Source organism: Natator depressus, chromosome 9 (genome assembly GCF_965152275.1).
Source record: "Natator depressus isolate rNatDep1 chromosome 9, rNatDep2.hap1, whole genome shotgun sequence".
NCBI lineage: Eukaryota > Metazoa > Chordata > Testudines > Cheloniidae > Natator > Natator depressus.
In genome coordinates, this window is record NC_134242.1 from 45,899,120 (window position 1) to 45,912,264 (window position 13,145).

Consider the following 13,145-nt stretch of genomic DNA (forward strand, 5'->3'; position numbering starts at 1 on the left):
GTTACCAAGAAGTATGTGGCATAGCGAAGAATTGATACCAACTTTCCATCCTGGTGGCCCAGAGGGAGTTATGAGAGGGCATTAAATGGATTAATCCCGCTACTTTAGCCTGTGATCTAAGAGGAGATCTTTAAAAGTAATCTAAGTGAACATTTTTCTTTTGTAAACTTTGTCTAAGGGTACATGACCTGAAGAAGGATGACGGCCTTGTGCTTAAGGCTCTGAACTGGGACTGAGCAGACCTGGATTCAATTTCCAGCTCTCCTACAGACTTCCTCTATGACCTTGGGCAAGTTACAATCTCTGGACCTCAGTTCCTCATCTGTAAAACAGGGATAACCATATATCCCTTGCCTTGTGTACTTAGGTTGTAAGATGATGGGGCACGGACTGTCTCTAGCACCTAGTAGGAGACAGTCCTTACCTCAGTGCCTAGCACAACAAGACCTAATCAGATGGTGTCTCTAAGTCAGGGGTGGGCAAACTTTTTGGCCCGAGGGCCACATCGGGGAATAGAAATTGTATGGTAGGCCATGAATGCTCACAAAATTGGGGTTGGGATGCAGGAGGGGGTGCGGGCTCTGGGGTGGGGTTTGGGATGAGGAGTTTGGGGTGTAGAAGGGTGCTCTGGGCTGGGACCAAGGGATCTGGAGGGCGGGAGGGGGGTCAGGGCTGGGGCAGAGGTGCGGGAAGGGATGCAGGTTCCGGCTGGGGGTGTGGGCTCTGGGATGAGGCTGGGGATGAGATTGGGGTGCAGGAGGGTGCTCCAGGCTGGGATCGAGGGGCTTGGAGAGTGGGAGGGGGATCAGGAGGTGCAGGCTCCGAGCGGCGCTTACCTCAAGCAGCTCCTAGAAGCAGTGGTACATCCCTTCTCCAGCTCCTATGCAAAGGCGTGGCCACGCGGTTCTGCATGCTGCCCCATCCGCAGGCACCGCCCCTGCAGCTCCCACTGGAGCACATAGGAGCCGGAGCGGGTCCATCCCGCAGCTTCTGAGAGCTGCGTGGTGCAGCCCCCAACACAGCGCCCTGGCTGAAGTGGGGACCAGCCGCGTGGTGCGGCTTGCGGGCCCGCTTAAAATGGCTTGTGGGCCAGATCTGGCCCGCGGGCCATAGTTTGCCCACCCCTGCTCTAGGTACCATTTTAATATAAATGTGCATCGCCTACCCAGTTACCCCCACCACAGACACCAGACCTGTAAAATGCCCTCCATGGAGCCCAAGGAGATAATAATAAGATCAATGAGCTGCTCTCTAGCCTGGGCCCCCAATGCATGGATCTTGGCAGAATGAGCCAGGCCAAAGACAAGTAAATATTAGACGAATCTCTGCCTGGTGGGAACGGGTTCCTGCCTATCTACAGCTCTTTAAAGATAGTCTGTGTGGCTGTAAACAAATGGAGGAACATCCTTTGAATTCTTTATTTATGGAAGTGCAGAAGTGTCCCCATGGTTCTTCCTGGCCATGCAGTACTCTGTTACAGGCCACTGCTCTGCCTATCTAGTGTATTCAGGTATTTGTGCTGCCCTGATCAGAGGTATCTGGGCAAGATACAAATAAATCTCCATTCCTTTGCTCTGACATTGAGGCTGTCAATATATATAAGCCGTAAGTCATCAGATGGACAAACAACCAACACAAGTGAACAATATGCAATGTCCCTAAAGCTGAATAGAGCAAAGCTTAAAGCCTGTATGTGTCTCACTTGCTTCAAGGAGTGGGAATTCTTTTCAGGAGAGCTTTGGGTTCCTCTGTTTGGAATGAAACTGTCTGTGAGCTCTCCTTTCTAATGAGCCCCTTGTGTAGAAACGCTTGGCCTAATTTCCCTCTGTCAGCTGGCAGGCCTGCACCAAGCCTGCCTTTGAATCAACTGAGATGTGGTACGTTGAATGACTGCAAGAAGCTGAAACTCCCAGAGAGGAGATGAGCTAGCAGAGAGGAAATTATCTGTCACTCGGCTTAGAGGTTTACACTGTTCCAAGAAAGGAGGGAGGGAGGATTTCTGCTCTACTTGGGTGATTTATGTAAATGTCAGCAAACCACTGAAAATTAATCTGGTGGCCATGATGCATAAGGGATACAGAGAGCATGGAGCAAGTCTGAGAATTCCCAAACCTAGAGAGGGAAATGCTAAGAATGCCTGTCACAGACAGGTGTTGGCTGGCTGGATGATGCTTGACACTTGGTCACAAAGAGAAAAGGGTTTGAAGTAATGAAGTCAGAGAATTTCTCAAAATGGCCCCAATGAGTGAGGGGGAAAGTGTCATGGTATGAAGGATGATTGACTTAAAAGCCAAGGCTCCTCTCTTGTAAAGGGAGACACAATCGTGAGGCAGAAGGCAGTTAGCTCTGCTCAGTGTCAGAGCTCTCATCCTCACTCACTTTACTGATTCCCCATTAGCAAACTTTACCTGGTCACAAAGAGCTTTTTCAAGTTCCAGGGATTGACCCACCTGTTCCCCCCCAAATCAGCACAGCTGTGAGAGGACACAAGCAGCAAGTGCAAAAAGGAGAGACAGTGATGCTCTGGAGAAATATTTTCCACCTTTCTATCCTATTCCATGCTTCCTTGTTTGTAGCACACATGTGACTAGGGCAATCCTGGTGGTAGGTGGGAGTTGTCACCTTGTGCTCAGGAAAAAGATGGAGTTCAGAATCACCGTTGCCACCTTGAGCAGCACTGTGCAATTGCGGACAGCACATTCAGAGTGCAGGTCGCAGCAAGCTTGCTGCCATGCTTAGGGGAACCAGCAGAGTCTGAGGAAAACCCTTCCCCAGCTTTTGAACTTCATGGAAAGAGGCAGAAATGAAACATGGGAGGAGCAAGCTGGAGAAAAAGGGCAAGACCTACTGAAAAGAATGGGGAGGGGGAGGATCCTTCAGAAAAGGAGAGAACGGGCCAGCTAGAGAAAGAGGACAAACTAACCAAAATCCCAGCATGGGCACAGACTGAAAAAATTAGGGGTGGGATTGAGGGAGGAGAAAGGGCATGTGACACGCTATACCTCAGGGGGAGCGCCCTGTAACCCCCATATTCATCATTTATATATAAAATTGTGATATTTCATATAAAAGCAGGCCGTGTGAGGTATCGGGGAAAGGTTATGTTCCGCTGAAAGCCATGGTTCTATCTAAATATGTGCATCATTAGTGCATATGCACTTATTGTTTTGAGAATTGTGTTGTATGGTTGTCACTAAAACATCCTGTGAGTTGGGGAATTGCCCAGTTATTAGATCCCCAGAGACAAGGGTGAAACCTGTGTACTATGAACTGTAATATCCAGTGGGGTGAGAAAAACTGATTAATCTAGATGCTGCCCAGTCTAATAGGGTTGAGAGTTTAGACTGCATGCTGATAGATAGATAGATAGATAGATTTTAAGTGATTATAAGTCACAGGCAAAAAGTCAGAATGGTTACCAAATAATCCTATCTATCTATCTATCTTTTATAGCCAATAAACTTGTTTTACTGTTTATCTTTACCAGTAAGTTTGCCTGAAGTGTTTGGTAAATCTGCTCAAGTTTACCAAGGCTGGTGTATATTCACTTTCCATCCATGAAGTGGTAAACCAATTAATACATTTGCACTGATTGTCTTGAGTAGTGCAAGACAGTATATTCCTGAGGTACAAGGCTGGGAGCTGGGGGGATTTGGCTGTAGCCTTTCTCTGTATGATTTATGAGTGGCTACGTGAGCATTCATGCAAGCTAGCTGGGTGTGGAGCTCCACATGTGGTTGTGCTGAGTGATAACAGCACCTGGAGGGGTTTGCTGTTTGTCACGAGCAAAGCATTGTGAAAGACAACCCAGGCTGGAGAGTTAAGGAGGCACAGTGGTCCCACAGCCCCAGGCTACACCCCAGGGATCCCATCACAGGGCACTTCAACTTGTTCTATGGCCCTGTATATTCTGTCTGTCACCCAGCACCTAGTCCCTATCCTGGCTACGTAGGCTCCGGTCTGCAATTCAAGGAGACTCTTGTCACTACTGTAAAACCAGTCAAACTATCATTCCTTGTTCATAGCCAAGATGGAAGGCAGGAGAACAAGACAAAGGAGAGGAAGAGGAGGAAAGACTCATTTCCTGCACAGCAAGCCCTGAGTCAAGTTGTGTAGACCTTTCAGAACAAGACCCTGGAACCAGGAAGATGCAGTTTTCCCCTGTTCTAAACTTAATCCAAGTTTACCAAAAGTATTGCTGTAACTCTTCAGTGAATCTGGGTCATTCCCTCCCCATGCATGCAGGGAATGGATTTAAATCTTCCTCAGGAACAAAAAGAATGAGGAGTACTTGTGGCACCTTAGAGACCAACAAATTTATTTGAGCATAAGCTTTCGTGGGCTAAAACCCACTTCATTGGATGCATGCAGTGGAAAATACAGTAGGAAGAGATGAGAGATATATATATATATACACACACACAGAACATGAAAAAATGGGTGTTGCCCTCCACAGTATAATGAGAGTGATCACTCTAAGGTGAGCTATTATCAGCAGGAGAAAAAAACCTTTTGTAGTGATAATCAGGATAGCCCATTTCAAACAGTTGATAAGGTGAGAGTAACAGTAGGGGGGGGAATCAGCATGGTCTCTGCAGATCTTGGCATATGCAAGATTAAGGTTAGGTTGTAGCTTTTAAGCCACATCCCCATATTGAGGGCAGTGCGGGGTTGTTGTGCTCCAGGAAAAGTACCTGGAGAACATATGCCAGAGAATATCAGAGTGCTGTCCCTGAAGCACTGGCTGTGTTCTGCTGGCCAGCGCAGGGCCATGGCTCCTCTTCTTCCCCACCCCTTTTTGGAGTCCCACTCTCCAAATTCTGTGGTTTTAGTGTGATTTTCAACAAACTGTCCCAAGTCTCACACCCAGTTTCTCTCTAATCTAGGTGCCACACAGTGAGGTTCCTGCATCCCTAGAGCTGTAGAAACTCTTGTAGGCTGCAAAGCCATAACAAGAAAAGGGATGGCGTCCAGGACTGTGGACCATGGAGCAGAAAGGGCAGGAAGCTGTGGTGTACATAGCTATGACTCTATTTGGTGCTTTAGCAGTTCGGTCTGCCTGCCAGCCAGGGCACAGGGCTGTAGGAGTTCCCCAGTGGTGCTCCTTACAGGACGAGGGACAAACATTTTCTATCTCCAATGAAGGTTTTATTAGTTTTTTCCCTAAGTCTAAAGTGTCTTCTAGGCAGGAAGTGCGATGGCAATGGACTTTTCTTTTGGTCTGGATCTTTATTTCCATAATACTATTGCCCCTTCTTCCAACACCAGTGGCCTGTACTGACACCAGCATCACCCCTCTGCAGAGCCCAATGGAAGAGAAATCAATGTCAAGGAATCTGAGTCTATTCTAAGCATAACTTTACTTGCACAGACACTCCAGTCCTGGAACAGAGATGCAGGTACTCTCTGCTTCTAGGAATCTCAACTTAACACCAATACCCAGTTCCCAGGATACAACTCTGCTCTCTGGTCTCTATTAGAGTTAATTATTTTTGTCAACTCTCCTGCCATTCTCACAGTTTCCTCTGCCCAGAACCTTTCATAACAAAAACTAACACCACCACAAGCATTTATTCCAAGACTAAACACTTGCTTGCACACTTAGTACTTAAAGACTATGTAGTCCTACTAGCTGGCGACACCTGCTACCATAACATTTATTTGCTGAGACAAGACAGTATCTTCTGCACGTTCTCTACCTGAAAAAGGTTGCAGTCTGAATGCTTTTTACAGATGTGGCAGCCATCTGCAAATATGACAAAGCCGATGGAACCTGAAAGCTACACCTTTTCTCACATTTATAAGCAGATCGATTACAAGCGCCAAAAAATTATAGGAATTCAAATGTTAAACATATAAAAATTGAGGTATTTTGCTACTAATCCATTTTCCAAACAAAGTGCCAGCAAAGATCAAACTTCTGTATTGTGTCCAGGTAGACTGTCTGTAACAATGATTATAACACAAAGGTTCCTGGAGCCAACTTATGAATTAATTCACTAGCAAAGCATCTAGTTTCACAGCACAGAAGAATCACAAAGGCCAAATATGTAGACTGGTTTCCCATCAATGAGGAAGCACAGACGCAATTTGCATTAATGGTGTGGTTTTCTGAGTGAAGAGATTTCATGCACCGAGTTCCGTGACTAAAAGGAGCCTTTTCTATCCTTAGTAGCTTACCATGACATGTGTCCAGTTTCAGAACCACATACTTCCAGACTTGATGATTAAATTAAGACCAATGGCTTGATGTCTTGCAACAAAGATTTTTGTTTCAGCTTGTCTAAACTATAATAACCAAAAGGAACATACACAGATACTGCAAAGACTAAAACGAGGGTGCTGATATCAACTGAAAATTGTTTTCTTACTGTATCTATGGAAAATCAGCATTTCTTAATGCATTATTTATCATGGACACATTAACTCTGGATGACATCACAGCAATTCAAAAGCATTTGGTGAAAGTATTGTCTAGGAATTCATGAATCATTCCCTTCAACAACTGAAATGAAAGAGTTTAGCTGACAAATACTCAACACGTTGACTTTTTTTATTTACTTTTCTAAAACTGATCAAAAACAAAGCTGAGAAACATGTGAAAACTGAGATTAATCTGTCTAATATACAGGAAAATAGTGCATGGTATGAAAAAAGATATATGTGTGCATATTACTTATTATTGGTGAGGCTGAGAGCACTGCCTTTTATTAAGGTTGCTTGACGCTTCCTATTATAGAACCCTATTTTAAGTTGCTTATAACTTTGCCAAACTAACTGCCTGAGCTGAAATTCTCCATGCTGGGTGTCTTTCAGAAGCTGAATATTGAGGAAAATTTTCAGTCAAAATGGTTGAGTCGCATCCAGGAATGAGGATAGGGAAAAATACATTTTGCCCATTGTAAAAATTTCTGACAATCTTTTCTTTGAAAAGCTCTTGCTCCCCCAAGCTCTAGATCAGGGACTTTGTTAAGCATTTGTGTCACAAGTATGTCTTTCATCCTCCCCATGAAAATCCACCCAAATGTGGCCAAGTGATAAGCCTCTGAAAAATTGCATTTTGCACATGCTCAGTAGAGGCTTCTTAGATTTTAGCAGCTAAATTCTTTGAAGATTCCATCTGAATGGGGTGTGCTCCGGCTAGGGGCTGAGTGGGATTTTCCTTACAATTGCAGCTCTCGGTTGCTGCAGACTATGCCAAGTCTGGACACTAAAAAAGAGAGCCAGGAGCTTGTCTTTCCTGTTCTCTCAATCAGCACCAGGTTTACAATGGCGCCAGTGGCACTGGGCCCATGCTCAAAAGGGTCCCCACCCACCCCGATACTCCTGCGCTGCACCCCAAGCTGCTGGTTCCTCTCTACCCCCTGGTCCCTCTCGCTCCTCTCCAGGGCGTCTCTCCACCCCCCCGGCCCCACTCACCGGCTCTTGCCTGCCAGCTCCTCTCTGCCCCTGGTCCCTGCCCCTCACCAACTGCTCACTCCTCTCGGCCAGCAGCCGGCCAGCTCAGGGCTCCTCTCACTGCCTGCCAGTGACACGGACAGAGAGGAGGCCTCAGCCTCTTCTGCTCTGAGCCTCTGGGCCAGTGACGATCCGCTTCAGGCTCCCCAGGGGCGGGGCCCACCTCTCCCTGCCACTCTGCAGAAGCGACAGGCTGGGGAAGTCAGCGGCTCCTCCTGCCCCTTCAAGGGGATGCCTCGTCTCCACTGTGGGTACCACCAGCGCCAGGCAGGCAGGGCCGGGTGGGGCCCAGGGAAATGGGGCCACAGCCATTCTGTGCTCCTGAGCTTCAGCAGTCCTGTCCCCTAGCGCTATGCTGGGAGGAGTTGCATTTGGCAACTGCCAGTTTGTAAACAGTGCCCTTGGGCTGGGCTGGGCGGAGCGGGGCCGCCCCTGCCATGCCATGCCCCACTGCCCCTGGCTTGCCCCTTGCTCTGGGGACCGATCTGCCTGCGCCATGCTCCTTTGCCCCCATGGGGGCCCACAAATATGTTTGGCACCGGGCCCACAAAAGGTTAATCCAGCCCTGCTCTCAATGAATCCTCCTCCCCAGCAGCATGTAGGAGGAAGCTGCCTGATATGAATGCAGAGGGGACAAGAGCTGAATCTGCAGGGGAGAGTAGACTGGGACAAGGACCTGGTGGAGGGAGAGATGGGGAATAGAAACTGGTTTGGATAGAAGGGGAGGAGGAATCTGGGACTTGGGGTGGGAAGGAGACTGGGACTGAGAACCAGTAGGGCAGGCAAGGAGGTAAAGAGGGAGGGGAGCGGAGACAGATCTGATGGGGCTGGCTGGGCAAAGACATGGGCAAGGAGCTAGTGTGGGACAGTACATTGAGACTGGATAAGGAGCCCGGGAAGGGAGATTGGGACTAGAAGCCAGTGTAGCTGGGGAACAAAGCCAAGGTGGAGGTGAGACAAATCTGATGAGAAGTCGGAAGGGGAGGAACTGTGACTAGCTGGGCAAGGAGACAGAGACTGGGATGAGAAGCCAGGGTGGAAAGAGACAAGACAGAGACCAGTTCAGGCCCCAAGGAGGCACCGCGCAGATTGGGTCACACTTGGGGGGAATAGACAGAGAAGTCTATGCTCACTAGAGCACACTACTCTGCAGACCCTGGAATGGAACCCAGGATGTCTGAGTTTCACCATTCCTCTGCTGTCAGCATATATCTCTGAAACTCACAGGCAAAGTACCTCATCCCTCCTCTAGTGCTGGTCCACAGAGGATGACAACCTACTATTGCTGCCATTAGCTCAAGTGGCAGAGGTCTGTTTGGTGGATATAAAGGTTCCAACCCTGCTCATGACCTATGTTGGTGTCAATATGATGCCACATGATGGAGTTTGTTTTCAGCTTGCTTTATTGAAAAGCTAGGAAATTACACATGCAGGAATACAGTTAAAAGAACATTATTAAAGTTGTAAAGTCAAGCACACAAGTTAGGAGATATCAGAATTAAGGTTGCTCATGGAATCTGAAATGTTTGATTTTTCAGAGTACTTAGCATTATGCAGCAGTTAATGTTCAAAGCACAGCGCCCACTGACTTCAGTTAGGGCAAATAATTTGTTTTTTTTTTATTTGGGCAGAAATATGAAAAATCAGGGAAAATACTCAGTTCAAAACATTTTTTGAACTTGTCAGCAAATTGTGTGTGTCTTTGTAACCCCTCTCTGAATCAGGCAGAAAGATGATTTTAATCCACATCTCCTACCTCTTGAGTGAGTGCCTTGATCATTAGGCTAAAGAGTCATTCTTGGTTGCTCTCTTTGGCGCAACGAATATTTAAATATTTATACAAAGTGGAACAGCTTCCAAAGGAGAGATTAAAAGCAACCCAAGAATAGTCTATAGCCTGGTAAGTAGGATGCTCATCTGGGAAGCAGGTAATCTGAGTACAAGTCCCTACTCTCAAGTGGAGGGTCTCTCACATCCCAGCACAGTGATCTTACCATTGGGCTAAAGGGTTTAAAGACACACACACCCTCTGTTGACCCTGAACAACTAGCAGGTCAAATTCACCAATAGTTTCAAGTTGACCAAAACTGCATTTTTCGGGAAATAAACTATTTGTCTGAAAAGCGTCACCCACCTCTATTCAGCCACAGCTGTGAGTGCTCAGCACTTCTGCAAATCAGATTGTAGGGTCTCAAGTCAGATGCCTGAAAAAGAGGAACATAAAGCTAATGACCAACTGTGAAAAGTTTAGTTTAAGTGACTTGCCCAGTCCAATTCTCAAAGGCAGCATTCAACTGCCTTAACAATGAAACCATCTTTTCCCTTCCCGCAAATCTCAGCACACCCCTTCCAACTTCTGCAATAAATGAGGCGGGGGGCCTTAATTCAACCCCCTCATGCATGTTCGTCATGATACAGTCTTTAATTGCCTTGATACATACTGTTTTTCCACAGGCCCTCGGCTTCATTCAGAACCCACGATGGCCTACACAACTCTGATTCATCCCCAGAGCAGGTCCATTTTGTGCCCCAAGTGAGGCAGGGTTCTTCTGGCAAAGCAGTATGTGATCATGTAATTAAAGACTTTATCATAGAGCATCTGCGTGAGGGGGCTGACCAAAAATAACATTAATTCTGGCATTCCCTAACTTAAGTGCTTGACGTTGCAACCTTAATGTTCTCTTATCGTAGCTGGTTGGTGTGCTTGTGTGTACGGTGCATAATAACAGAGGTGCCTGGACTAGCTCAATGAATCTAACTATTCCCAGACTTGGAAGAAATTCATGTTCAGATCCAAAATGTAAACAAAAAGAAATCAGCTCTGATCTCTGCAACTCACTTACCTCCCTCTCATAGACTGTCTACCTGCACAAAGGGTCCGTAAGCCATCCTACACTGAAGATTTCCTCCAATGGGGGGAATCCCAGGTGGTATATGGCTGGCTACAGGAGTCCTGCCAGGGTTCCCTGTCTGTTTAGGGGTGTACTAGCAGGATGTGGCTGGAGTGCTGCTGTACTCCAGCAATCCCCATGAGAGTCCTCACCAGCTGCTGTCAATCAGAGCAGCTCTAAGGACTAGAGGACCATGCATGCCAATCCCTACTATGAATCCTGCACTCAGCATAGCTCAGCTGGATCTGAGGATTGGAGCTTTCCTCTCCTTCTGTTGTAACTCTGGAGTCCTAATGTTGTGTTTTTCAAATGTAAATGATGCATAAATGAGTATTGTCACAAAAAGTGGGAAAACATGCACATTAGCCACACATTAACTGCTAATGTAGAGCACAGTGGGCCAGATCTTACGCTGGTGTAAGTTGGCTTTGCAATTCTGAGGTCAGTGGAGCTACATCACCTGACTCCAGCTGAGGATGTGCTCCAAGGGCTATAGAAAAGAAACGTAAGTGTCAGATGAATTATGTAAGGGTTCAGATACTGTCTCACATGACCTTCTCATAAGCAAACTAGGGAAATGTTGCCTAGACAAACCTACTATAAAGTAAGTGCACAATTGGTTGGAAAACCACACTCAGAGAGTAGTTATCAATGGTTCACGGTCAAGCTGGAAGGGCATAATGAGTGGGGTCCTGCAAGGATCTGTCCTGGGTCTGATTCTGTTAAATATCTTCATCAATGATTTGGATAATGGCATAGACTCAGACTACACTTATAAAATTTGCAGACCATACCAAGCTCTAAGGGGTTGCAAGTGCTTTAGAGGATTAGAATTCAAAATAATCTAAGAACAGGTTAAACAAACACCTGTCTGGGATGGTCTTCTAGATAATACATAGTCCTACCTCAGTGCTGGGGACTAGACTAGATGACCTATTAAGAATCCAGTCCTACATTTCTATCATTCTATGTAAGATAAAAATACATAAGTGAAGGGTATTGGGATATAGCTAGCAATTTGAATGGGTGGATGCTGCTTTGTCTTTCTTCCACTCCGAAAATATCCATAGTCCTCCAGCACAGACATGAGTGAACCAAATTCATCTCTGGTGTATCTCCACTTAAATCAATGGCCAAGATTTTTTAAAATGACGACTAGTGATTTTGGGTGTCTCCATTTTTGGGTTCCCAACTGGCAATTCTGAAAAATCAGGCCCTTTTAAGATATCTTCGGTTGGGCACCCAAAAATATGTAATTCCTCCTGAAGATCGTCGCCAAAATCAAACCCAGGCATGAATTTGGCCCAAGTTGGCGACACTAGCACAGCCAATAAAAATCAGACAATGGCCTAGCATACAGCTGCTGCTATAAATAAATAGCCCAATTCTTCAACCCTTACTTAGATTGAAGCTAATGGGACTACTCATGTGAGTAAGCGCTATGCAACTTGGGTCTGGTTCCATAGCTTACTCCCAATAAATATTAATATCTATATCTAATACTATTTCATTATAAAGGACACAATAAATAAAGCTATTGGACAGATCCTCAGCTGGTATAAATAAGCCTCTCTACGTACGTCTACACCTCAAAGACCCACAACATGGCTGTGTCTGGCCTGGGCCAGGTGACTCGGGCTCAGGTTGCAGGGCTAAAAATTACAGTGTAGACCTTCAGGCTCAGACTAGAGCTCAGGCTCTGAAACTCCAAGAAGGAGGTGGGTCTCAGAGCCCAGGCTCCAGCCCAATCTTGAACATCTACACTGCAATTTTAGCCACACAGCCCATGCCCTGCGACCCTGAGTCAATTGACCTGGGCTCTGAGACTTGGTACTGTGGTCTTTTTAACACAGTGTAGACATACCCTCTGCTGCAGCTGAGGATCTGATCCTAGGAACATTAGTTTAGGTCTAGTACTTTCACACAGGGAGTAAAATGAAAGGAGATAGTGCAGAAACTTTATTTTCCTCTCTAGGATTAAAAGGAAATATCCAAGTCAATCCATACTCTTGGGGGCAAGGGGGCTAAAAATAAAGCTCAATCTTTTGGCACTGCCATCTTGCACTCTGTAATTATTGTATAGTCAACACACACAGAGGTTCCAATAAGGTGCTAGTGCTGTGGGTTAGGGTATTTAGGCATTACCCAGACAATGGCTTTGATGTGCTGAGACTCCTTTTGCATCTTCCTCAAGTGCTGCAGAAAGACTTGTGCTGAATCCACTCTGAGCTGCAAAGTGAGCATATACATGTCGTGGGCGTTCCCCATGACCACTTTCTTATTCCACTTTTGTATTTAAATGATACATGCGTTAAATCTGGCATGCAACTGTGCATTTGAATCAGTGGGAAGATAGAACACCAGCCACAGCAGTGAGCTATACAGAGGATCTACTGCAATGCCAACATATCATGTGCACAGATCTACAAGAATGATGGCTTGATTCTCCACCAGCTTACACCTGGCATAGTCATCTGGGCATAAATTGGTAAAAGACTACGACTGGAATAAATGAAAATTCTGATTTGGTTGTTTTATACCCACTTGGTACAGGTATAAATGACTGCATGAGGTGCCAGGCAGTAGAGAATCAAGCCCAGTGGATCCGATTCTTTGCTCACTTACACTAGTGTAATACAGAAGCAACCAGTGAAGTCTATGTAGTTATGCTGGTGTAAGCAAAAGGAGAATCACACCCACAGCCTTATCCTACCGATTTTTGTAGATAGTACTTGTTACACTTGGAAATGGGCAGGATAAGAATATACCCGTGCAACAACACATCACTAGCCCATT

General features: G+C 46.0%; 1 long non-coding RNA gene across 1 annotated transcript in view; it reads left to right on the plus strand.

Annotated features, from left to right (window-relative positions):
* LOC141993464 (uncharacterized) overlaps positions 1-13,145 on the plus strand; it is a 41,513-nt gene that overhangs the window by 27,786 nt on the left and 582 nt on the right. The window lies entirely within an intron of this gene.